This window comes from Dendrobates tinctorius, unplaced genomic scaffold (assembly GCF_039654945.1).
Source record: "Dendrobates tinctorius isolate UK_male_01 unplaced genomic scaffold, ASM3965494v1 ptg000133l, whole genome shotgun sequence".
NCBI lineage: Eukaryota > Metazoa > Chordata > Amphibia > Anura > Dendrobatidae > Dendrobates > Dendrobates tinctorius.
In genome coordinates, this window is record NW_027361801.1 from 39,183,695 (window position 1) to 39,207,858 (window position 24,164).

Sequence of the window (24,164 nt, forward strand, 5' to 3'; positions counted from 1 at the left end):
TAATCTTCTCTCCCAGCTGTAACACTGCATTCTGTTACTACCCCTATGGCCAACCAGTCCATGCTGGGTTACTGTGATACTGTAACTCGGAATATTCCTGTGAGATCATCATTCAAGGCCTTTTAAACCTGACTCAGGCTATTCTGCTTTCATGTGTTTGTCAGGAGTTAAGTTTCACCTTCCTTCTAGCTTAGCACTTAGGAAGTGTCTAATTATCTCCTCTGCTATTGATTTCTATAAACAAAACCAAAGAAAAGACAATGTGTGCATATACCCTAATGAAAATAAATAAGTAAAAAAGCAAGTGCATTGAATAATTAATATAGGATACTTAGTAAACACTATTTTTGAACAAAAAAAAGCATAAAGCTGTCCCACTGTGACAAGGTGTTCCCAACTGGAACAGTTCCAAAAATGGGGAAATCCAGCTCAAAGAATAAAATGATTTTTATTTTGACTTTAGTAAAATCATTAGTTCAAAAAGGCAGCTACAGTTGTGGCCAAAAGTATTGACACCCCTGCAATTCTGTCAGATAATACTCAGTTTCTTCCTGAAAATGATTGCAAACACAAATTCTTTGGCATTATTATCTTCATTTAATTTGTCTTAAATGAAAAAACACAAAAAGAATTGTCCTAAAGACAAATTGGATATAATTCCGAACCAAACATAAAAAAGAGGGTGGACAAAAGTATTGGCACTGTTCGAAAAATCATGTGACGCTTCTCTAATTTGTGTAATTAACAGCACCTGTAACTTACCTGTGGCACCTAACAGGTGTTGGCAATAACTAAATCACACCTGCAGCCAGTTGACATGGATTAAAGTTGACTCAACCTCTGTCCTGTGTCCTTGTGTGTACCACATTGAGCATGGAGAAAAGAAAGAAGACCAAAGAACTGTCTGAAGACTTGAGAAACCAAATTGTGAGGAAGCATGAGCAATCTCAAGGCTACAAGTCCATCTCCAAAGACCTGAATGTTCCTGTGTCTACCGTGCGCAGTGTCATCAAGAAGTTTAAGCCCATGGCACTGTGGCTAACCTCCCTAGATGTGGACGGAAAAGAAAAATTGACAAGAGATTTCAACGCAAGATTGTGCAGATGTTGGATAAGGAACCTCGACTAACATCCAAACAAGTTCAAGCTGCCCTGCAGTCCGAGGGTACAACAGTGTCAACCCATACTATCCGTCGGCATCTGAATGAAAAGGGACTGTATGGTAAGAGATCCAGGAAGACCCCACTTCTTACCCCGAGACATAAAAAAGCCAGGCTGAAGTTTGCCAAAACTTACCTGAAAAAGCCTAAAACGTTTTGGAAGAATGTTCTCTGGTCAGATAAGACAAAAGTAGAGCTTTTTGGGCAAAGGCATCAACATAGAGTTTACAGGAGAAAAAAAGAGGCATTCAAAGAAAAGAACACGGTCCCTACAGTCAAACATGGCGGAGGTTCCCTGATGTTTTGGGGTTGCTTTGCTGCCTCTTGCACTGGACTGCTTGACCGTGTGCATGGCATTATGAAGTCAGAAGACTACCAACAAATTTTGCAGCATAATGTAGGGCCCAGTGTGAGAAAGCTGGGTCTCCCTCAGAGGTCATGGGTCTTCCAGCAGGACAATGACCCCAAACACACTTCAAAAAGCACTAGAAAATGGTTTGAGAGAAAGCAATGGAGACTTCTAAGGTGGCCAGCAATGAGTCCAGACCTGAATCCCATAGAACACCTGTGGAGAGATCTAAAAATGGCAGTTTGGAGAAGGCATCCTTCAAATATCAGGGACCTGGAGCAGTTTGCCAAAGAAGAATGGTCTAAAATTCCATCAGAGCATTGTAAGAAACTCATTGATGGTTACCGGAAGCGGATAGTCGCAGTTATTTTGGCTAAAGGTTGTGGAACCAAGTATTAGGCTGAGGGTGCCAATACTTTTGTTTGGCCCATTTTTGGAGTTTTGTGTGAAATGATCAATGTTTTGCTTTTTTCTTCATTCTCTTTTGTGTTTTTTCATTTTAGACAAATTAAATGAAGATAATAATGCCAAAGAATTTGTGTTTGCAATCATTTTCAGGAAGAAACTGAGTATTATCTGACAGAATGGCAGGGGTGTCAATACTTTTGGCCACAACTGTATGTACAAATACAAAGAGGTATACCCAATGAAGGGAACTACCTTGGACTGAATTGCAGGTGCTCTGCAATTCAGTCCAAGGTAGTTCCCTTCATTGGGTATACCTATTTGTACATAGCTGCCCTTTTGTACTAATGATTTTACTAAAGTCAAAATAAAAATCATTTTATCCTTTGAGCTGGATTTCCCCATTTTTGGAACTATCTCCAGGTTTGCAGAGACTAATCCGTGCTCGGATTGCATCATGCCAGCAAAGAAGCAGTGAGGTGAGCTGAAATAACTCTTGTGTCCAACTGGAACAGTACCTACACTCTCTAATGTTAAAACCTATCTGGTGTGAATAGTGGCAGAGGGTCACCGTTTCCAACTGGTCACCCAGCTTTGGAGGAACTACATATGAACTGCCCAGCTCAGTGAGAAGGGAGCCACGCCCTATTTGTACTGAATACAAAAACACTAAAGAAAAACAGAAAACTGAGCCAGAGTATGACTTGAATAACATGCATGATTTTACTACCAAGCTCAGCCAAGCTCAGTCAAGTTAATCTAAATATTGTCCACACCTATAACTCTGATTAATCAAGCTTAGTGTTATCCTTTGTCTCTGCTACCAAGGTATCTGATAATTCACACTTTGCTATCTGCTATCAAGATACAGTGCAAACAACTCCTTTCAGCTAGTTTTGGTTTGGTCTACATCTTAAGCTGAATCGCTGAAGCGTCACCAATTTTGTGACGCAACAGCAATCTCGCCAGCGATCTCGCTACATGTGACATGCAGCGGCAACCGGCCCCCCCCGCTGGATATCGCTGATCATGCTCGAATGTCCTGGGCCATTTTTTCATTGTCGGTGTCCCGCTGGCCAGCACGCATCGCTGTGTTTAACCCAATGTGCGACCTCGTTGGTGACGCAGAACTCAGGGACGCAGGCTGGAATCGTTCAGAAAAGCTGCTGTGTGACAAGGTACCAACGACCACCGAGGATCGCTGGATGGTTGCTGCGTCGCTGAAGAGATCTGCCTGTTTTGCAGCTTACTAGTGACCATTTAGCGACGCACCAGCGATCCCAACCAGGTCGTATCATTGTCAGGATCCCTGGTGCGTCGTTATGTGAAACGGGACCCTTTGTCTCTATGAGTGCCATGAGCAGAAATGCATGCACTTAAACTGTTTGCTTGACATCAATGAGGTTATTAATGGATGCCTGAGAAATGTTCTTCTATGCTGCATGCATTTGGACATGCAAATCCTCAAGTTCCATACTTGGCAGCTCCCTTCGCAACTAACGATCAATAATGTCCTAGGTGTGGTCAATGGGAGTCAAGTCCAGAGAAGCTGCAGGTCACAGTAGCACGTTTAGATCACACAGGCTGCTCACAGGAGATAAGCAAACTACAGGCTTGCATTGTCATGTTGAAAATGGCTGCTGGGTCATATTGAAGAAATAATCATATAACTGGTTCCACGATGGATCAATTCTGTACAGTAAGTGAAATTGTTTATCACATACCAAGCCTAAAGCATCAGTGTCTACACAAGTCATCAGTAGGTGCTTGATCAAGATGTTCAGCTACAGGTGTTTCAGTTGAACTCATGCCACTGCTTTCAAAGATCATCTTGATGCAGACCAAAATGACAATGTACGCTGTAATGGAGGTTTACCTCTTCAAAGATGAGTCCTGCTTTTATCTTGGACACAATCATAGAATGAGATTAGTCTAAGGACCAGATGGGCAATGCCATGAAGAGGCCTTAATGAGGGAATGTCTTACTAGTCCAGCTACTGGAATTTTGGTGTGGAGTGGCAAGACTTTTTTGGTATTCATTCCAGGTACACTAACAGCTCAGTGTATCATTGAATTTGTCATGGAATATAGACATTTCTCAAAAGTGTTTTCAGCACAACAATGTCAGGCTGTATGTTGCTCATACTACTGTGAGCACCCTTCATGGCCTAAACGTGCCATCATGTCCTGTAGAGTCTCCAAATTTGTCTTCTATTGAGGACATCTGGAATGCCAGTGATCGATCATTGCAAAGGTAACTGCCAGAAGTGGATCTTGATGACTTGCATACCTACGTGCATTCAAACTGGAAAATCTCCTCAGACAGCAATTAGTAACCTCATTGATAGCATGTCAACAAACTACATAAAATGCATTATTTATAGTAATTTGTGACACTTTGATGATCATTTTGGGTAAATGACATTCGCATGGAATCTTTTTCTGTGTTTTTTCCATATGCATGTAAATAGAATTTTTAAAGACTCTTGAATAAATGCATGTAAAAGATATTTGGGTATGCACCTGCCTTATCTTTTTCATTCAGATTCATTCTAAAAATGATATTACTATGCACATGCTCAGTCCTTTAACACTTATTTCAACTGTTTCAGGTTTCAGAAACCATGATGCAGTAAAAAGTGTACATCACGTACATTCTTCGGGCAGCTTTCACTCAGAAACCGCTCACTAGTTACGGAGCAGGAGCCGCGACAGGAAGGATAGAAGAAGATGTCACCATTAGAAGAAGGGAGGCACCGGACTGTGACACATATCGGACCAAAACCGGACTGGGACCTCCCCTGGGTGAGTATAATATAACTCATTTTTCTTATCTGTCAGGTTACATCGGGGGGCTTAACTACAGCATTACAGAATGCTGTAGATAAGCCCCTGATGTTGGTGCCGGCAGCTGATAGGCGAAAAATAGGGTGACAGATTCCCTTTAAATGACAGAAAAAAAAATGCCTGTGATGCCGTTGTGACAAAAATGAGAGCAATGCTGGAGTTTTTTTTCTGAAGTGTCTACGCCTATAAAACCTCGGTACATACAGTACTGATACAGTATGGAAAAGACCACCAAAAATGAAAAAAATATAGTAAAGTAAGCATGTGTGAAGGAGGCCTGAAAAATTCTGCAGTAGAGTTGAGCGACTTTTGGTTTTTTAGGGTCGCGTTTCGTTTCGTGAAACCCGACTTTTCCAAAAGTCGGGTCGAGCAAGATCGTCCGATTATAGGGAAAAGTCGGGGTCGTCCCGAAACACGAAACCCAATGTAAGTCAATGGGGAATAAAAGTCGGCAGTGAGAGGAGGACAGGAAACACACCTACAGTGCCCATTTGAATGCCAAAAGCATCAATTCTTCTTTCTTAAGCTTGTCAACCTTAATTAACTTCATATTACAAGTTACGCACTGAAAAATGGGGGTTATTTGGCTACAAACTGTGGGGGGGAGGGCTGGCTCCAGGTTTTCATGTGCCCTGGGCGAAAGAGCGCCCCTTTAACACATACCACAACTCATCATGCTCCGATACGGCAGAGAAATAGCGGTATAGTACAATGAAAAATACCTCACTTTTTACATCTCATGACGAGGCCCATCTATTTCTCCATACAGAATCATTGGTCCTATATAATGTTTGAAACAGTATATGATGAGCTCCACATAATGCTACAGTATATTTTGGTCCCCATGGATGAAACTCCACTGTCTTATGGGCCCAAATAATGCTCCAAACATAATGGGCCCCATTTCTAATGCTCTAGTGTATAATGGGCCCTGTAAATGCTGCTCCAGTGTCTGATGTCCACCTTTGGAATGTTCCAGTGTATGGTGGGCCCCATCTATCATTCTCCAGAGTATAGTGCTCCCCAAAAATTGCTGTCCCAACATTGAAAACAATCAAATAAGTCTCCTCGCTAGGGAATCCCTGTACTTGTCTGGACAGGTGCTGTAGCTTGCTTAACAGCTCGCCAGCCGTTCTCACGCCCAGTATGGATTGCACGTGATTGCACAAAGGTTAGAAAGGGTACCGTATCCCTGGATAACATGTATGGATAGCGTACACATTCAAAATATATGTCTCAGGAGGCAGGCTCAGACGGTGTCAGGCCCAGTATGGATTGCACGTGATTGCACAAAGGTTAGAAAGGGTACCGTATCCCTGGATAACATGTATGGATAGCGTACACATTCAAAATATATGTCTCAGGAGGCAGGCTCAGACGGTGTCAGGCACAGTATGGATTGCACGTGATTGCACAAAGGTTAGAAAGGGTACCGTATCCCCGGATAACATGTATGGATAGCGTACACATTCAAAATATATGTCTATACAGCATGAGGCAGGCTCAGACGGTGTTAGGCCCAGTATGGATTGCACGTCATTGCACAAAGGTTAGAAAGGGTACCGTATCCCCGGATAACATGTATGGATAGCGTACACATTCAAAATATATGTCTATACAGCATGAGGCAGGCTCAGACGGTGTTAGGCCCAGTATGGATTGCACGTCATTGCACAAAGGTTAGAAAGGGTACCGTATCCCCGGATAACATGTATGGATAGCGTACACATTCAAAATATATGTCTATACAGCATGAGGCAGGCTCAGACGGTGTTAGGCCCAGTATGGATTGCACGTCATTGCACAAAGGTTAGAAAGGGTACCGTATCCCCGGATAACATGTATGGATAGCGTACACATTCAAAATATATGTCTATACAGCATGAGGCAGGCTCAGACGGTGTTAGGCCCAGTATGGATTGCACGTCATTGCACAAAGGTTAGAAAGGGTACCGTATCCCCGGATAACATGTATGGATAGCGTACACATTCAAAATATATGTCTATACAGCATGAGGCAGGCTCAGACGGTGTTAGGCCCAGTATGGATTGCACGTCATTGCACAAAGGTTAGAAAGGGTACCGTATCCCCGGATAACATGTATGGATAGCGTACACATTCAAAATATATGTCTCAGGAGGCAGGCTCAGACGGTGTCAGGCACAGTATGGATTTGACGGCCCAGATTACACAGAGGAGGAGCAGGGAGAGGTAAAGATTGCAAATGCTGGGGCCCTGCCCAAGCAAGGGGGCCCACTCGTGGGCGTCAGTACTGGCACTGGGCCCCTCATAGTACAGCGGTGTGTCTGACGGCGGGTGTGCACCACCGCCGTCAGAGACACTTGATTGCACTATGAGGGACCCTGTGCCAGTGCCCGCGCCCAAGAGTCGGCCTACCCACCTGTCCAGGGCAACGGCACTCGCACGGTGTCGTGCGGTAGGTGGTGACCCCGGCCATGGGGGGGGGAGGCAGCACAGTTAGGGAGTTTTAGAAAGTGGCATATGTTGATGTTGGACATTCAGCTGATGCAAAAGGCGAAATAGGTGAAGTACCAGGAAGAGGTGGACCAAAGCAAGCCATTTTTCTGTCACTCTATGTGTCATCAGGGGAAGGTGGGACAAAATCCTTGGAAACCCATGCGTGGTTCATTTTAATGAAGGTTAGATCATCCACATTTTGGGTTGACAGACGGGTCCTTTTTTCTGTCAGGATTGATCCAGCTGCACTGAAGACTCTTTCCGATAGCACACTTGCAGCTGGGCAAGCGAGCTCCTGTAAGGCATATTGGGCCAATTCAGGCCAGGTGTCCAGTTTAGCGGCCCAATAGTCAAAGGGGAATGACCTGTGTGGGAGAACATCGATATGGGAGGAAAAGTAGTTTGTAACCATAGTTGACAACTGCTGTCTCCTGTCACTTTCCATCGATGCAGTATTACCAGTTGTGTGAGCGGTATTTGAAAAATCAGTCCACAACATTGTCATGAAACCCCTGTCTCCAACGCCACTTCTGCTGTGTGCACCACGAACACCTCTGCCAAGCTGCCCCCGGCCCGTACGGCTCGTGTGAGAACCATCACCGCTGCTGTGTGCTGGGAATGCCTCAAGCAACCGATTTACCAGAGTTGCTTGTTTATTAGCCAATATTAGGTCAAGGTTCTCCTGTGGCATGATGTTTTGTAATTTGCCTTTATAGCGTGGATCCAGGATGCTGGCCAACCAGTAGTCGTCATCGTTCATCATTTTGGCAATGCGGGGGTCCCTTTTTAGGATCCGCAAGGCATAATCTGACATGTGGGCCAATGTTCCCGGTGTCAATGATGCACTGTGAGTGCTGGGTGGAGGAGCACTTTCTGGCAAATCCACATCCCTCCAGTCACGCACAAACCCTGTACCAGACCTTGCCACGCCAACATTTTCACTTGCCCCACGAGATGCATCCTCCTCCCCTAAGTAATCATCCCCATCATCCTCCTCCTCCTCCTCCTCTTCTTCCTCCACTTCGTCCAGGAGAGGTCCCTGAGCAGACAATGGCTGAATGTCATCAAGGATTCCCTCCTCCTCTTCCTCCTCATCAACATTGGCTGCAGACGCCTGCTCCTTAAGGTGCGTCAAAGTTTGCATGAGCAGACGCATAAGTGGGATGCTCATGCTTAGGATGGCGTCGTCTGCGCTTACCAGCCGTGTGCATTCCTCAAAACACTGAAGGACTTTACAAAGGTCTTTCAGCTTCGACCACTGCACGCCTGTCAACTCCATGTCTGCTCTCAAAGTGCCTGGCCGTGTATCCTCCCACAAATGCATTATGGCCTGCCTCTGCTCGCACAGCCGCTCCACCATGTGCAGGGTGGAGTTCCACCTTGTTGCAATGTTGATAATGAGGCGGTGGTTGGGAAGGTGGAGCAATCGCTGCAGCTTCTGCATACGAACGGAGTGTACAGGCGACCGGCGGATGTGCGCGCACAGTCTTCGCACCTTCTGGAGCAGGGCTGTTAACTCCGGATAATTTTTGAGGAAGCACTGCACCACCAGGTTCAATGTGTGAGCCAAGCAAGGTATGTGGCTGAGTTTTGAAAGGGCTATGGCTGCCACAAAATTACGGCCGTTATCACTAACTACCTTGCCTGCCTCAAGATGTACACTGCCCAGCCATGACTCAGTTTGTCGCTTCAAGTACTCGGCCAGCACCTCGGCGGTGTGTCTGTCGCCCAAACACATCATCTGCAACACAGCCTGCTGACGCTTTCCACTAGCTGCTCGATAGGGGGACACCTCGTGTGCAACAGTGGCAGCTACAGATGGAGTGCTCGTACGACTGCGCTCTGTGGATGAGCTTTCGCTTCTGGAGGAGGAGGAGGAGGAGGGTCGAACGCCTACAGCCAACTGTTTCCTATACCGTGGGCTAGGCAGCACTGTCCCACCACCGCTGTCCCCTGTGGACCCTGCATCCACCACATTAACCCAGTGCGCAGTGATGGACACGTAACGGCCCTGGCCATGCCGACTGGACCATGCATCAGTTGTGAGGTGCACCTTTCCGCTCACTGACTGCTTGAGTGCATGGACAATGCGGTCTTTCACATGATGGTGGAGGGCTGGGATGGCTTTGCGAGAGAAGAAGTGGCGACTGGGTAGGTCATAGCGTGGTACTGCATAGGCCATGAGTTCGCGGAAAGCTGTGCTTTCCACCAACCGAAAGGGCATCATCTCAAACGAGATTAGTTTGGCAATGTGGGCGTTCAAACCCAGTGTACGCGGATGAGAGACTGAGTACTTTCTTGACCTACTCATAGTGTCTGGGAGGGTGAGCTGGACTTGAGAGCTGCATATGGTGGAAGTAGCGGTGGACAGGGCGGACTGAGAGAGGGTTGATGATGGTGATGGAGTTGGTGTTCTTTCTGATGGCCTAGAATCAGTCTTTCGTTGATATAACAGTGGGATTCCCTGACTGCTGTGGCCTTGCAACGACACCTCAACATTTGCTGCTGTGCTAACCGGTGGGCTTACAGTGGGGGAAACAATGTAGCGTTGCTGACTACCTTCGTTGTGATCAGTTGCACATGTGGCACTTGAGGTTTGGTGTTGTGTCCACGCTTGCAAGTGCATGCTGGTTAAATGTCTAAGCATGCAACTGGTATTCAAATTTTTCAGATTTTTCCCTCGGCTAAAGGTCTTTGCGCACTTCTTACAGATAACCTTGGCCTGATCATGAGGATTTTGTTCAAAAAAGTGCCACACTGCACTCTTCCTACTTTGGCAGACATTTTGCGGCCTAGCACGCTGTGATCTTTTGACCCTCTGGACAAGCTGTCCAGCAACTCTTTTGATGTTTGGAACCTGTCTTTGGAGTGCTCCGGGCCTGCCAGATAACAGTTGTTGCGATGTCGATGTCTGCTGTGGATGCTCCTCATCTGAGCTATTGGAAGCAGCACCCTCTTCCCCCAATGGATGCCAATCTGGGTCAACAACTGGGTCATCCATCACCTCCTCTTCTATGTCATGTGCACCTTTCTCTGTGTCACCGTGTATGGTGGTATAGTGTGCGGGAAGGGGCACCTGAGTCTCATCAGGGTCAAAATCTGGCTCTGTACACTGCGAGGACAATGTAGTGCTCTGAGTGAATGTACCAGCAGAATCATCCATCAGCGGCTGTGCATCAGTGCACTCCATGTCAGATTCATCTTGGCCTGGGTAATTCACCATTTGACTTGATAATCCAGGCATGGTATGTGAAAACAGCTCCATGGAGTAATCAGTAGGATGGCCTGCGTCATCCTTCAATCTTGGTTGGGGTGAAGGACACAAGGAAAGGTGTGGTTCATGAACATGAGCCTCCAATGACGACTCAGTGCTTTTACTTTTTACAACTGAAGAAGAGGAGGCGATAGAGCTGGAGGCTGAGTCAGCAATGTAAGACAAAACTTTTTCCTGATGCTCTGCCTTTAAAAGCGGTTTGCCAACTCCTAGAAAACTAAGCGTTCGAGGCCTTATGTAGCCAGACGATGACGCAGGGTCAGCACCTCCTGCATTCGGTCCTATTTTGCTCTTGCCACTACCATCAGATCCACCACCAACACCATCATTACCAGCTGCCAACCCCCGCCCAATTCCACGGCCTCTTCCACCAGCCTTCCTCATTTTTGGTAGAAATGTAGACAAAATCCAACAAACTATATAGTAATGTAAAACAAGGTAAAAGGTGTCTATAGGACAGGGGAGATTTAGAATTTCTGCACACACTTGTGGACAGTGGACACTTTTGGATTGTGTGAGGCCCACTGATATCTGAGCGCTATGTGACACGCTCGATGGCACAGCTGCCTGTGACCAAAGTGACGAGAGGATAATGGAGATTTTGAATCTCTGCGTACACTTTTGGACACTGGACACTTGTAGATTGTGTGAGGCCTACTGATATCTGAGCGCTATGTGACACGCTCGATGGCACAGCTGCCTGTGACCAAAGTGACGAGAGGATAATGGAGATTTTGATTCTCTGCGTACACTTTTGGACACTGGACACTTGTAGATTGTGTGAGGCCTACTGATATCTGAGCGCTATGTGACACGCTCGATGGCACAGCTGCCTGTGACCAAAGTGCCGAGAGGATAATGGAGATTTTGATTCTCTGCGTACACTTTTGGACACTGGACACTTGTAGATTGTGTGAGGCCTACTGATATCTGAGCGCTATGTGACACGCTCGATGGCACAGCTGCCTGTGACCAAAGTGACGAGAGGATAATGGAGATTTTGAATCTCTGCGTACACTTTTGGACACTGGACACTTGTGGATTGTGTGAGGCCCACTGATATCTGAGCGCTATGTGACACGCTCGATGGCACAGCTGCCTGTGACCAAAGTGACGAGAGGATAATGGAGATTTTGATTCTCTGCGTACACTTTTGGACACTGGACACTTGTAGATTGTGTGAGGCCTACTGATATCTGAGCGCTATGTGACACGCTCGATGGCACAGCTGCCTGTGACCAAAGTGACGAGAGGATAATGGAGATTTTGATTCTCTGCGTACACTTTTGGACACTGGACACTTGTAGATTGTGTGAGGCCTACTGATATCTGAGCGCTATGTGACACGCTCGATGGCACAGCTGCCTGTGACCAAAGTGACGAGAGGATAATGGAGATTTTGATTCTCTGCGTACACTTTTGGACACTGGACACTTGTAGATTGTGTGAGGCCTACTGATATCTGAGCGCTATGTGACACGCTCGATGGCACAGCTGCCTGTGACCAAAGTGACGAGAGGATAATGGAGATTTTGAATCTCTGCATAAACTTTTGGACACTGGACACTTGTGGATTGTGTGAGGCCCACTGATATCTGAGCGCTATGTGACACGCTCGATGGCACAGCTGCCTGTGACCAAAGTGACGAGAGGATAATGGAGATTTTGAATCTCTGCGTACACTTTTGGACACTGGACACTTGTAGATTGTGTGAGGCCCACTGATATCTGAGCGCTATGTGACACGCTCGATGGCACAGCTGCCTGTGACCAAAGTGACGAGAGGATAATGGAGATTTTGAATCTCTGCGTACACTTTTGGACACTGGACACTTGTAGATTGTGTGAGGCCCACTGATATCTGAGCGCTATGTGACACGCTCGATGGCACAGCTGTGACAAAAGTGACTAGAGGATAAGGGAGATTGGATTGCTTTTAAAAAAGCAGTTTGCGGAGCAGTGGGTAAACAGCAATGCCAGCGTGTCAGGAAGCCTTAGAAGGCAGCCCAACAACCAACACCACTGATACACCACAATATAGCCTCCCCTTGCACTGCACACACAGTGACTTGTGTGTTGTGCAGGCCAAATCGCTAGCAGCAGAAGCAGTTCTTTTGTCTTCTTCCCTGCCTAACGCTCTCCCTACAGAATCAACAGCAACCTCTCCCTATACTAAGATCGGCAGAAGTAAGATGGCGGTCAGCGTGCACGCCCTTTTATACCCCCTGTGACGCCCACCAAAGCAAGCCAATCACTTGCATGCCCTTCTGAAAGATGGTGGTGACCCGTGCCTATGTCATCACGTTGCCCACAGTGTCCGTGGATCCTGATTGGCTGAAAAAGAGCGCAAAACAAACTTTTGAAACGCGACTTTGGCGCGTAAGTCGCCGACCTCGTGGCCGACCTCATCCTAGGGTCGGGTTTCGTTTCATGAAACCCGACTTTGCCAAAAGTCGGCGACTTTTGAATTTTTTCGACCCGTTTCGCTCAACTCTATTCTGCAGGGCAGGCACCTACATGGGAGATGACGTAGCAGACTTTATAAATGTATCTGTGCTTTACCGCATCTAACACTTCATTTATAGTGACACAAGGTCTTCACTGAAACAGAAAAACATTGATATTGTAATTGTTGCACTTAAAGAATCAGGCATGCTTTGTTACATGAATAAGATGGCAATTTTTAAATAAATGACCTTCTGACAACCTCACGGCTTACTTTCACCACCGTTCTCATGTTGCGAAAGTTGCTTCTAAATTTGCAAATCAGAAACAATAAATAATAACATGAGAAGGAGCAGAAATAGCTCAGCACAGTTCATCTTAATGAGCATCTTTCATCAGAATTTCCATATCAAACATTTATTTCATCTAATTGGTTTAATCACAGCTTGGATGTTTTACACTAATTTATTTAACGGGAAAAAAAGTGCCATTAAGTCAGCGCAACGCTTTATACAGCTTTATACAATAACATCCTGCTAAACATTAATACACGTCTTGTTAAAAAATATGTCAAGACTGACTATTTAATTACAGCAGATCTGGAGCGATCGCACCCTTGTTTCCTGTTGTTAATAAAATTGACAAGGATTATGGCAATCTGCGGGAAAAAAAAATATCCTTATCTTATGATAAATGGTTGGAAAACTAGCAATACTTATTGCAGTTACTTACCGGAGATGACATTAGATAGTTCTTCAGCAGTAAGTTTCTATTAATTGCATTATCATGATTCACTTAGATTTCCATAGAAGCAAAATGCTCCCAATAATCTCTTCAAAAGATTTGTGCCTAGGCAGAAAGTTAAAACCTAAATTCCCAGTGATATAAAAGCGTTATATATCAGCGATAAGGTTACATAACATTTATAAAAGGTTATTATTTCTTCTTCATGCTAAACTAAAAGCAGTAAACCTTCATCGGAAAAAGTGTTATCAATCTACGGATAGGCAAAGCATCGCGGTGGAAAAAATACCTCCAATTTTAAGAATGTGAAAATGGCTGACTCAAGTATAACTGTATGTAAATGCTGGTAACATTAGGTAAAGACTCACAACAGCTCCTGACCAGAGGGTCACATATTCAGGTTATTATTAAATATTTTCTTTAAAAAGCCATTATTTCCATGATTCTGAGGGTTTACCAGAAGGCAACCAGAAGTTTACATACACTATATAAAAAGACACATACTGTGTGCATGCTTTTTTTCAATATCTGACATTAAATCCTTCTCTTGTCTGAGTCTCTTTCCTGCACTCCTAAGACCATTTTCCATTATCTCATTGCTCCTATCCTCCATTGGAGGTTTTCGGCTGGAGTTGCGGTGGAGACCTGACATCCTTGTCTGCTACCGGGGTTGCTTCCTAAGCGCTCCTTTATGACCGCTTATCACTGACTCTTATGAAATCAGAATAAACCTTAACCGTTTTAGGCCAATTAGGATTCCCATAATTATTACTATTTGCCGAATTCCAGAATAATGAGAGAAATAGAATGTTTAAAGCATTTTTAATACTTACTGCAAAGTCAAAAGTTTATATACATTTCATTTTTAGTTGATACCATTGCCATTAAACTGAAAGACTTGGGTCAAACATTTGTTATTATTATATATTTTCGTTAAAATGCCATTATTTCCATGATTCTGAGGGTTTACCAGAAGGCAACCAGAAGTTTACATACACTATATAAAAAGACACATCCGAATGTTTTTTCAATGTCTGACATGAAATCAGAATAATGAGAAAATGGAAAACGGTCTTAGGAGCGCAGGAAAGAGACTCAGACAAGAGATGGGTTTAAACCACAACGCGTTTCGATGGAGGATCCGTCTTCATCAGGTGGATGAAAACATCAGGTGGTAACAGGTTTATCACAGGCTGTAGGCTTTTCTGAAATGATGAATTTTCAGGTTGCATTTGAAGGTTTCAATTCTGGAAGACATTTGGGCATGCTGAGGCACTGAATTCCAGAGCATGAGGGATGCACAAGAAAAATCTTGGGGTGTACCAGTCCCAAGGACCACAGTAAGCCTTAGAGGTATTTACATCTGAAATATTTTTAAGATATTGATGGTATGTGTCTGACTAAAGATTAGAAAATCGATTTCCAGAACCCTTGTCCAGCAGCTACGTCAGGTTTCCGTGGTCACTGAAAGGAAGCCCTGTGAACTACTTCCTACCTGACAGCAATCCTAGCTCCTCTACTGATTAGACAATCAATGAATTGTTGACACTCAAGACATTGCCCCGCTGGGCAAGCTAATGAAAAGAGAAACTGTGGATGCCATCATGTAGGAGGAAGTTCTCAGGGCTCTCCCTCAGCAACAAAATGGATCAGAGTTTATGCAAATTTATGTGTTTATCTCTACTCCTAACACATTGGAGTCTTCAGCCAGCATATCCATCATCCGGACACATGTGCCAGGGCTCATATAGGTTCCTGGCAATAGCCAACATAGAGAATATCTAAGTATTTTTTTTGTCTGATCTGGAGTCTGATTATGGGGATTCTGTTCTGGGGTCTGATTTCAAGAGTATATACTAGAAGAGCACTTAGTACTGTCTAGTTATGCACCTTGATTTAACCCATTTATTTCAAAGGTGCTGAGTTTAAAAAGTACATGCAACCCATTGACTGATGTAATACCATTTCTAGAAGACAGACATGTTTTTTATAATCCTTCAATGAAATGATTATCCTGGGTATTCGCTTTAACTACACTTAACACAGCTGTAGAAAAAGACATAGACCGCACAACCAAAAATCAAACATTGATCAAGGCAAAAATTAAAAAAAACAACATTCTGATCACACTATATGAAGCCCACTACCATGGCTCGGTGACCTGATTAGCAGGTCCCTAGCCTAAAAGTTGTGACTCTATATGACGACCAATGCTGAAGGGACAGTGCTTCGGCAGGGTGTGCGACCCAGTGGTCAACAGCACCCATGCTACAAGGCAAAGCCCTCATGGCTTCAGGTCACACCACCCCACAGGCACACCATCATAGTAACAATGGCCACCACACAACACCAACAAGTGACTAGACTACAAAAGCATCTTCCTCTTCTATAGAGGGAGTGCAGGTTCACTTAACTTGCTAAAGACTTGGTTACACGGAGTGCAGGCATTTTCAGCTTACACCATGTTTCATCCATGGTCAGTCCATAAATTCTGTAGAACAGGAGCATCTATGGATTATATCATTATGCAGCATTCACATGAAGGTGTGCTAATTAAATTGAATATTATAGTTATAGAAAATCAAGTTTGAAAATTCCTTTAAATACTCTCAAAAGAAGTCAAATATGAAATGGAGCAAAACTTCCAAGAAAAGCTGACTCTAAAAGCACTCCAATAAATCAGATAAAGATAGCGTTTCACTTTTCATTTGATTTATTGGTTTGATGATTCCATCACATGTTACTATATAGCGCAGCAGTTCCCTTGTAATGCCATACTTTGGTATTTATTTAAATTAAATCCATTGTCAGAAAAGGAAGAATGTATAGCATACAATTAGATATTTTGCGTTGTGTGGTAGCCCAAAATGTTCGTGTCTGACATAAAGACACAATGACAGCAAGGAGTAACTGGTATTTAATTGAACCATATATCAAAGTCACACATTTACACATGCTGTCATGGCTATGAGGAACATCTTGAAGGAATAACATGATACAGACAAGTAAAACGAATGACGCAGAATAGTATGACACTTTCTACATAGATAAAAGTTTATTGTAGTTGGCTTTGATCATTTAGTGTACATTTCCAATTTGCTCTACAAGGATTTGCTGGAAAGTTATTTAATTTCTGGATGGCCTTGAGTACGTATAAGGCTGGTTTCACACTAGCGTTTGATCGCGCAGCGCAGCGTGCGCAATCGGGCGCACGCGCAATGTTCCCCTATCTTTAACATGGTGATCGCAGGGTCTTGCGATGTATGCGCTAATCAGCGTTTAGCGTGCGCTGCGCATTTTACAGGTGTGCGCCCAGACGAGCCGAACGCTACATGTTGCATTTTTTGTTTTGCCTACATACTTAAAAAAATCGCGCGCGTGCACGTGTGCGCTCGATGTGCGCCCAAAAATAGCATTACAGTCTATGTTATCGCTAACGAGCGCTTGGCACCGCGCACGTCAGCGCCTTGTGTGCACATGCGCTTTGAGTAAACAATGTCTAGACATTTGTCTAAGACTCCCCCTAAACAGACAATTACTCTACAGACAGCCTTGCAGAGAGCAGACAAAAGCCCAGAAGAGCCTTCCAAGTGTGGATTCAAGCTTCAGGAGCCAAAATGTGAGTATTCTTCAACATAATGTCTGTGTGTCCAGTACAATTTTATAATGTACTAATGTTTATTTTGTTTTCATTTCTTCTTCTGGATCGGTCTATTCGCCATCTCAGCAAGAACTGGCCCAAGCTGATCGTGAGTTGACAATCTTGCTGCCTTTGGGTAAGTATAGCTGCCTCTAGAAATGTGTTTTAATTTTTGAATTTATTACAGACATCGGACACGGGCAGTGAAGATGGAGTGCAGGAGCGGTCTGAGCGGGAGCGTTCTGAGCGGGAGCGTTCTGAGAGGGAGCAGTCTGAGCGGGAGGATTCAGAGTGGGAGCAGCGTAGTCAAGTCGTGGCGAGGAGACGCAATGTGAGTATATAATGTGCCTTTTCTTTTCTGTCTTTATTTTCATCTTTTATCTTGCTTCTTCTCTGTTTCTTTTTCTATCTTTTTCATTCTCCAAAATTACAAACATTGTAATATATTTCTTTTTTTCTAGGTTCCACAACGGGATGACGAAGAAGTCTACATCGACAACGAGCACCTGATCTGCCTCGTTGAGGAGCGTATCCCGTTGTGGGACAGCCGTGACCAGCAGTACAAAGACACAGTGGTGACCCGGCAGCTCTGGAATGAGGTGGCTGCAGCGATGATGGATGGCTGGGACAGCGCCTCTCCAAGTTCAAAAAGGGCGTTCAGTAAGTATAAAGATGCTCTGTGATACTGCATTGATGTTTTTGTCCTTATGGTGCTGGTGTTGTTTTGGCAAGATATATTCTTGCATTAAAAACACCAATGCCATGTGGCACACTGTGATTGATTTTGGTCTTCAACTGCTGCATTGATTTATGGTCCTGATGGTGCTGGTGTTTTTTTGGCAAGATATATTCTTTTTAAACTCAGCACCTTTGAAATAAATGGGTTAAATCAAGGTGCATAACTAGACAGTACTAAGTGCTCTTCTAGTATATACTCTTGAAATCAGACCCCAGAACAGAATCCCCATAATCAGACTCCAGATCAGACAAAAAAAATACTTAGATATTCTCTATGTTGGCTATTGCCAGGAACCTATATGAGCCCTGGCACATGTGTCCGGATGATGGATATGCTGGCTGAAGACTCCAATGTGTTAGGAGTAGAGATAAACACATAAATTTGCATAAACTCTGATCCATTTTGTTGCTGAGGGAGAGCCCTGAGAACTTCCTCCTACATGATGGCATCCACAGTTTCTCTTTTCATTAGCTTGCCCAGCGGGGCAATGTCTTGAGTGTCAACAATTCATTGATTGTCTAATCAGTAGAGGAGCTAGGATTGCTGTCAGGTAGGAAGTAGTTCACAGGGCTTCCTTTCAGTGACCACGGAAACCTGACGTAGCTGCTGGACAAGGGTTCTGGAAATCGATTTTCAAGTCTGAGTGCTGCTGGACACTCCTCCGCCACCACCACTATGTCAAGCGCTGCTCCTGTATGGAGCACCACCACCGCCAAAGCACCACCAGCTTGGAGCCAAACCACCACAGAACCTGCTTGGGCCACTGACACCACCAGTCAACACTAAAGGAGCACCGCCAGCACTCCTCAGGAACAGAGCACCACCAGTGCTCCTCAGCAACAGAGCACCGCCAGCACTCATCAGCAAAAGAGCACCGCCAGCACTCATCAGCAAAAGAGCACCACCAGCACTCCTCATCTAAGGAGCACCGAAAGCACTTAGCATCAAAGGAGCACCACCACCACACCTCATCAAAGGAGCACCACCACCACTCCTCATCGAAAGATAACCGCCACCAATTCTCCTCCTTGGAGTCCCCAAAGAACTTTGGCTGAGATCCCAGACAGGCAGCCTCCTGCTCGGAGCACCGACCCAACTTTCTCCCCTTCTAAGAGCACCGCCACTGCCACTTGCAGCAGCACCGACACCGCCACCACAGAGCAGCAAAGTGGGGATCCGCATTCCCTTTTTTACAGGGCAACGCCACAGTCCACCGTCACCAGGCGGTCAACAAAAGTAAGGCGTTCACAGGCTGCCAGTCGGTCGGGCAGGATATTCCTGCGCCAAAGAAAAAGAAAAAAAAACTTTGTTCGTCCATTCACCCTCTCCTCCTAATGTCCCTCAACATGCCTCCTTGTCCATTCCAGAGCTCCCTTCCCCCAGTACTTTCGTCGCCCCTTCTCCTAGAACCCCTTCCTCAACCTCCAGTCGTTCCTCGTCTCTCCACACACCCAAAGTATCCCAAACTTCCCCCAAACGTCATTCCTAATAAAATATTTTTTCTTTTTTTTGTTACAAAATAAATTTGCACTTGTGCTTTCACAAAATCTGGATTGGTTACTGTGTCTATCGCCAACTACACACACTGCGCCGTGCACACACTGCGCCATACACTTAGCGTTTTTGCCACCAGATATCTCCATTACTGACATGTTTCTTGCGTCAGTCTTGGAGATATGTGTTGTCAATGCAACAAATCTACATGACTTGTCTTTTCCACAGCAATCTCTACATTCTTGTAATATTGCACGGTTCCCCAACTCCAGTCCTCATGGGCCACCAACAGATCACGTTGTATGGAATCCTCTTTTTATTTCATTACAACATGATCTGTTGGTGGACCTTGAGGAGTGGAGTTGGGGAACCCTGGTGGATCCAGTCTGTGCAATATACAAGAATGTAGAGACTGCAGTGGAAAAGACAAATCATATAGATTGGTTTAAAAAAAAAACAACCAATCTACATGACTTGTCTTTTCCACAGCAATCTCTACATTCTTGTAATATTGCACGGTTCCCCAACTCCAGTCCTCATGGGCCACCAACAGATCATGTTGTATGGAATCCTCTTTTTATTTCATTAAAACACGATCTGTTGGTGGACCTTGAGGACTGAAATTGGGGAACCTTGCTGTATCCAGTCTGTGCAATATTACACGAATGTAGAGAGTTACCTACTCAGGAGTATTAGTGAATTAATGATGCACAAAACACAGCATCATAAATTCACTGATACACCTGGCTACTTGCTAATGGTATTGGTAGTGTAAAAACTGAGAATGCACTCAGTACAGGGATCAAAACAGTTTTTTTTATTAACATACCAACAACATGCAATAAAATTTTTTTACAACATTTGCTCTTGCCATTCCACCCGTCCTACATCTGAGTTGAAGTAGGCCGCAAATTGGTCCCTCATTTGGCCAACTTCAACGGATGACCTGAGAGGGTGCTGTGTAAATTCTGGCAAAGGATTAGGAGCAACATCATCAAGATCAAAGTTCAGGTGCTCTCGAGAAAGTACAAAGTTATGTAGAACAACACAGGCCTTGACCACCTCATCCACTGTTTCCAGTTTAAGATGAATAGCTGTGCCAAGAATGCGCCATCTCGATACAAGTATATCAAAAGCACACTCTACTGTTCTCCTGGCCCTGGTCCCTGATTGTAGGCTGGCTGTTTCATTTGGTATTTATGCACCTGTGCAGCTGCCATTTTACTTGGGTCCGCTGCACTCTGTATTAGTGCAGATGCATTTGGGCCTGTCTGGTTTGTATCCAAAGCTCTCCATGGTGCGGCACCCCCCTGCATCTCCTCCCTCATTTCTGCCTAGCCGATCGCTGCGCTCTGCAAACGACTTTCGACTAACCTCTGCACTAATCCGTACCTCCCTCTCCCGACTCCAAGACTTCTCCCGTGCTGCTCCTATCCTCTGGAATGCTCTACCCCAAGAAATTAGGACTAACCACAATTTGCATAGTTTTAGGCGCTCCCTCAAAACACATTTGTTCAGAGCGGCTTATCACATTCACTAATCAAAGTCATTCTATGTGTAAGTGTGCATGTGTAGCCCATTCACTATCTCCATCCATCCCTCACTCAGTCAAGATGGCTGGACCATCATTGTGAATACACCATTGTAAATACACACCTGTACTTTGTATCTCCCCCACCTCATTGTAGATTGTAAGCTCTCATGAGCAGGGTCATCTTATGTCGTCTTATTTTGCTTTAATTATTCTATTGTTAATGTTGTTACTTATGACTTGTGTTTTGAAACTGTTAAACTGTAAAGCACTGCAGAATATGTTGGTGCTATATAAATAAAGATTATTATTATTATTATTATTATTATTATAAGTGGCTGGTTTCCTAGGTAAGGAGTGTGTGCTAACAAGCTCTTTGCTTTAGAGCTTGAAAGTGCTGTGCTGAAGCTTCAGTTGCCCTGCACTCATCCCGTTCTTCAGAGGCAAAGCTGCCTCTCCTTGTAGCATAGGAGAGTGCACAGTTCACAACAGAAGCACGATGGTACTGCATGATCATATCATCATTTATCAGGAAACTGAGAGTGGTGTGCTGCTGAAGAAAGAAGATGTGAGCACCTCTTACACTGCAGTATTCATTACTGAGTACCATCATGGCCATTAAGATGTGGCCTAAATTTTAGAACACTGTCTTACTGTGTCATTCCAATGCAATGCATCAAATGTAATCTGTAGACTACCGGTTACCAGTATAACCAAAAAGAGAAATCTGTCTTGTCATGAAGAAGAAATAAGACTTCATTAATACATCTTTAAAACTTGGGGGGAGATTTATGAAACTGTCTAAAAGAAAAAAAAATGGTCTTTGTAGCACAGCGCAGCTTTCATTTCCGATAGCTGGTGTAGAATGAACTGATGTTCGGACGGTTCAAAATGGGGCAAATTTATTAAGGAGCTGTGCGCCTATAACATTTAATGCATCCTATATCAGCGCACTTCAGTTTTAGACTGGTGTAGGAAAAGCCAGGCTTAGGCCTCATTCAAATGTCTGTTATTCTTGTATGTGATATATTTGTGCTTTCCTGGATAGAACATGTACACTATACAGTCCAAGAACATGTTCACAAGTCCATTTTTCTGTGGACAGATTGCCAGCCATAAAAAAAAAAAACAATGGCAATAAGACACATCTGATCTGATTTTCTTATCAAATTTGCCTATTTGAGTGAATGAGTCCATGAAAAAACAGATAAGCTATCATCCAGTGAGTCTCTCGGCTGTCTGCATCATTCAGACATCTGTTTTACACATCACGTATTTTTCACAGATACAAAATGTATCCATTATAATCTATGGTGCTAGTCACATGTCTGTGTTTTTTCATGACCCAACCATATATCCGTGCAAAACTCACAGAGACATGTCCGTTTTTCTCCGGTATCACAGATGAAAAATGCCAATCCGTGTGCCTACTGTTTGCTGTCTGTATTTAACATAGCAAAGCATCTGTGAAGAACACTAATAGCACACTGATGGTAAAATGAACATGGACAAAACACTGACGTCTCACTGATCCAAAACACAGATGACACATTGATGATAAAAATTGACTCACGGACCCAACACTGATGACACACTGATCTAAATCACTGTTGACACATTGATGGTAAAAACAGACACATGGACCATATACTGATGACACACTGATCCAACACACTGATGACACACTGATGGAAAACACTCATGACACACTAATGAAAAAAATGGACACGTACCATACACTGATGACACACTGATCTGACACACTGATGACACACTGATCTGACACACTGATGATAAAAATGGACACACGGACCCAACACTGATGACACACTGATCTAAAGCACTGTTGACACACTAAAGGTAAAAACAGACACATGGACCATATACTGATGATACACTGATCCAACACACTGATAACACACTAATACAACACACTGATCCAACACACTGATTCAAAACACTAATGATACACTGATGATATAAACAGACACACGGATCAGACGCTGACACACTGATCTAACACACTGATGACACCTGTACCATTTTTTAACATACATGTTTAAAACAGACATGTGAAAGAGGTCTAAGACAGGAGTGCTCGCTCTACTGATGGTTTATGTGTTCTTTATGAGAGAACCGCTGCCAGACATCTCTGGTGGTGTCTTATCTCAGAGAAAATAATAAGATAGGCAGTCCAAAATCAGACATGTTGGTTTCTTTACTCATCCAACAATCATCTGTCTGGGGTCCCCATATACTTTAGATTGTCGGGTAGCCCATCAATATCAGTGAGTTTGGCCAACATTAGCCTAATGTATATTGGGGGCTTTAGTAATTGGAAGCCATCAAAGTGTTTCCCAATTGCTGTCCGGTTTTCACTGACCAGTTGTTATGGGAAGCTTTGAAAAATCTCAATATTTTTTTAATTTTTTCCTGGTTTAAAAACAAGTTAAATATGGGTTATAAAAACTGACACATGGACCAAAAATGGATCCAGTATACTAAAAAAGTCAGTTTTTCACATATAAAAATGAGGCCATAATAATTTCTACTCTACAAATGATCCCTTTGACGGAATAACACATTATTTTATTTCTGCTGCCTTGACCAGAATGAGAGAGGATGTGTTCCCGCACCAGTACACTGTGTATCGCCTAATGACAGATCCACCTGTCCCTTTTTACCATTTTGCCAAAGAAGAAAAACTTAAGATAAGTCTATTAAAAACGGAAATATGAACCCAAAGGTAAAGTTCTGTGACTGTTATAAGGCCAAGATGCTGAAGAACGCGCAGTACATGTTCTCGGCATTGCCTTGCTTTCGCTCTCAGCATCCTCCTCATTATAAGCACATGAGCGATTTGCACTAATTTCCCCAATGTAAGTTTGCATTTATTACTTCCGCAGTAACATATAAACCTCGCACCTTTGCCCTAATACGGCAGAACAGGAGGCATCGAGATATAATGCATTTAAAACCGCTAGGGGCCGTTACTGCTTGACTTGCTATATTGCATGTCATAATGTTGATTTTCTGAGGAAGCATTCACATCGTGTGT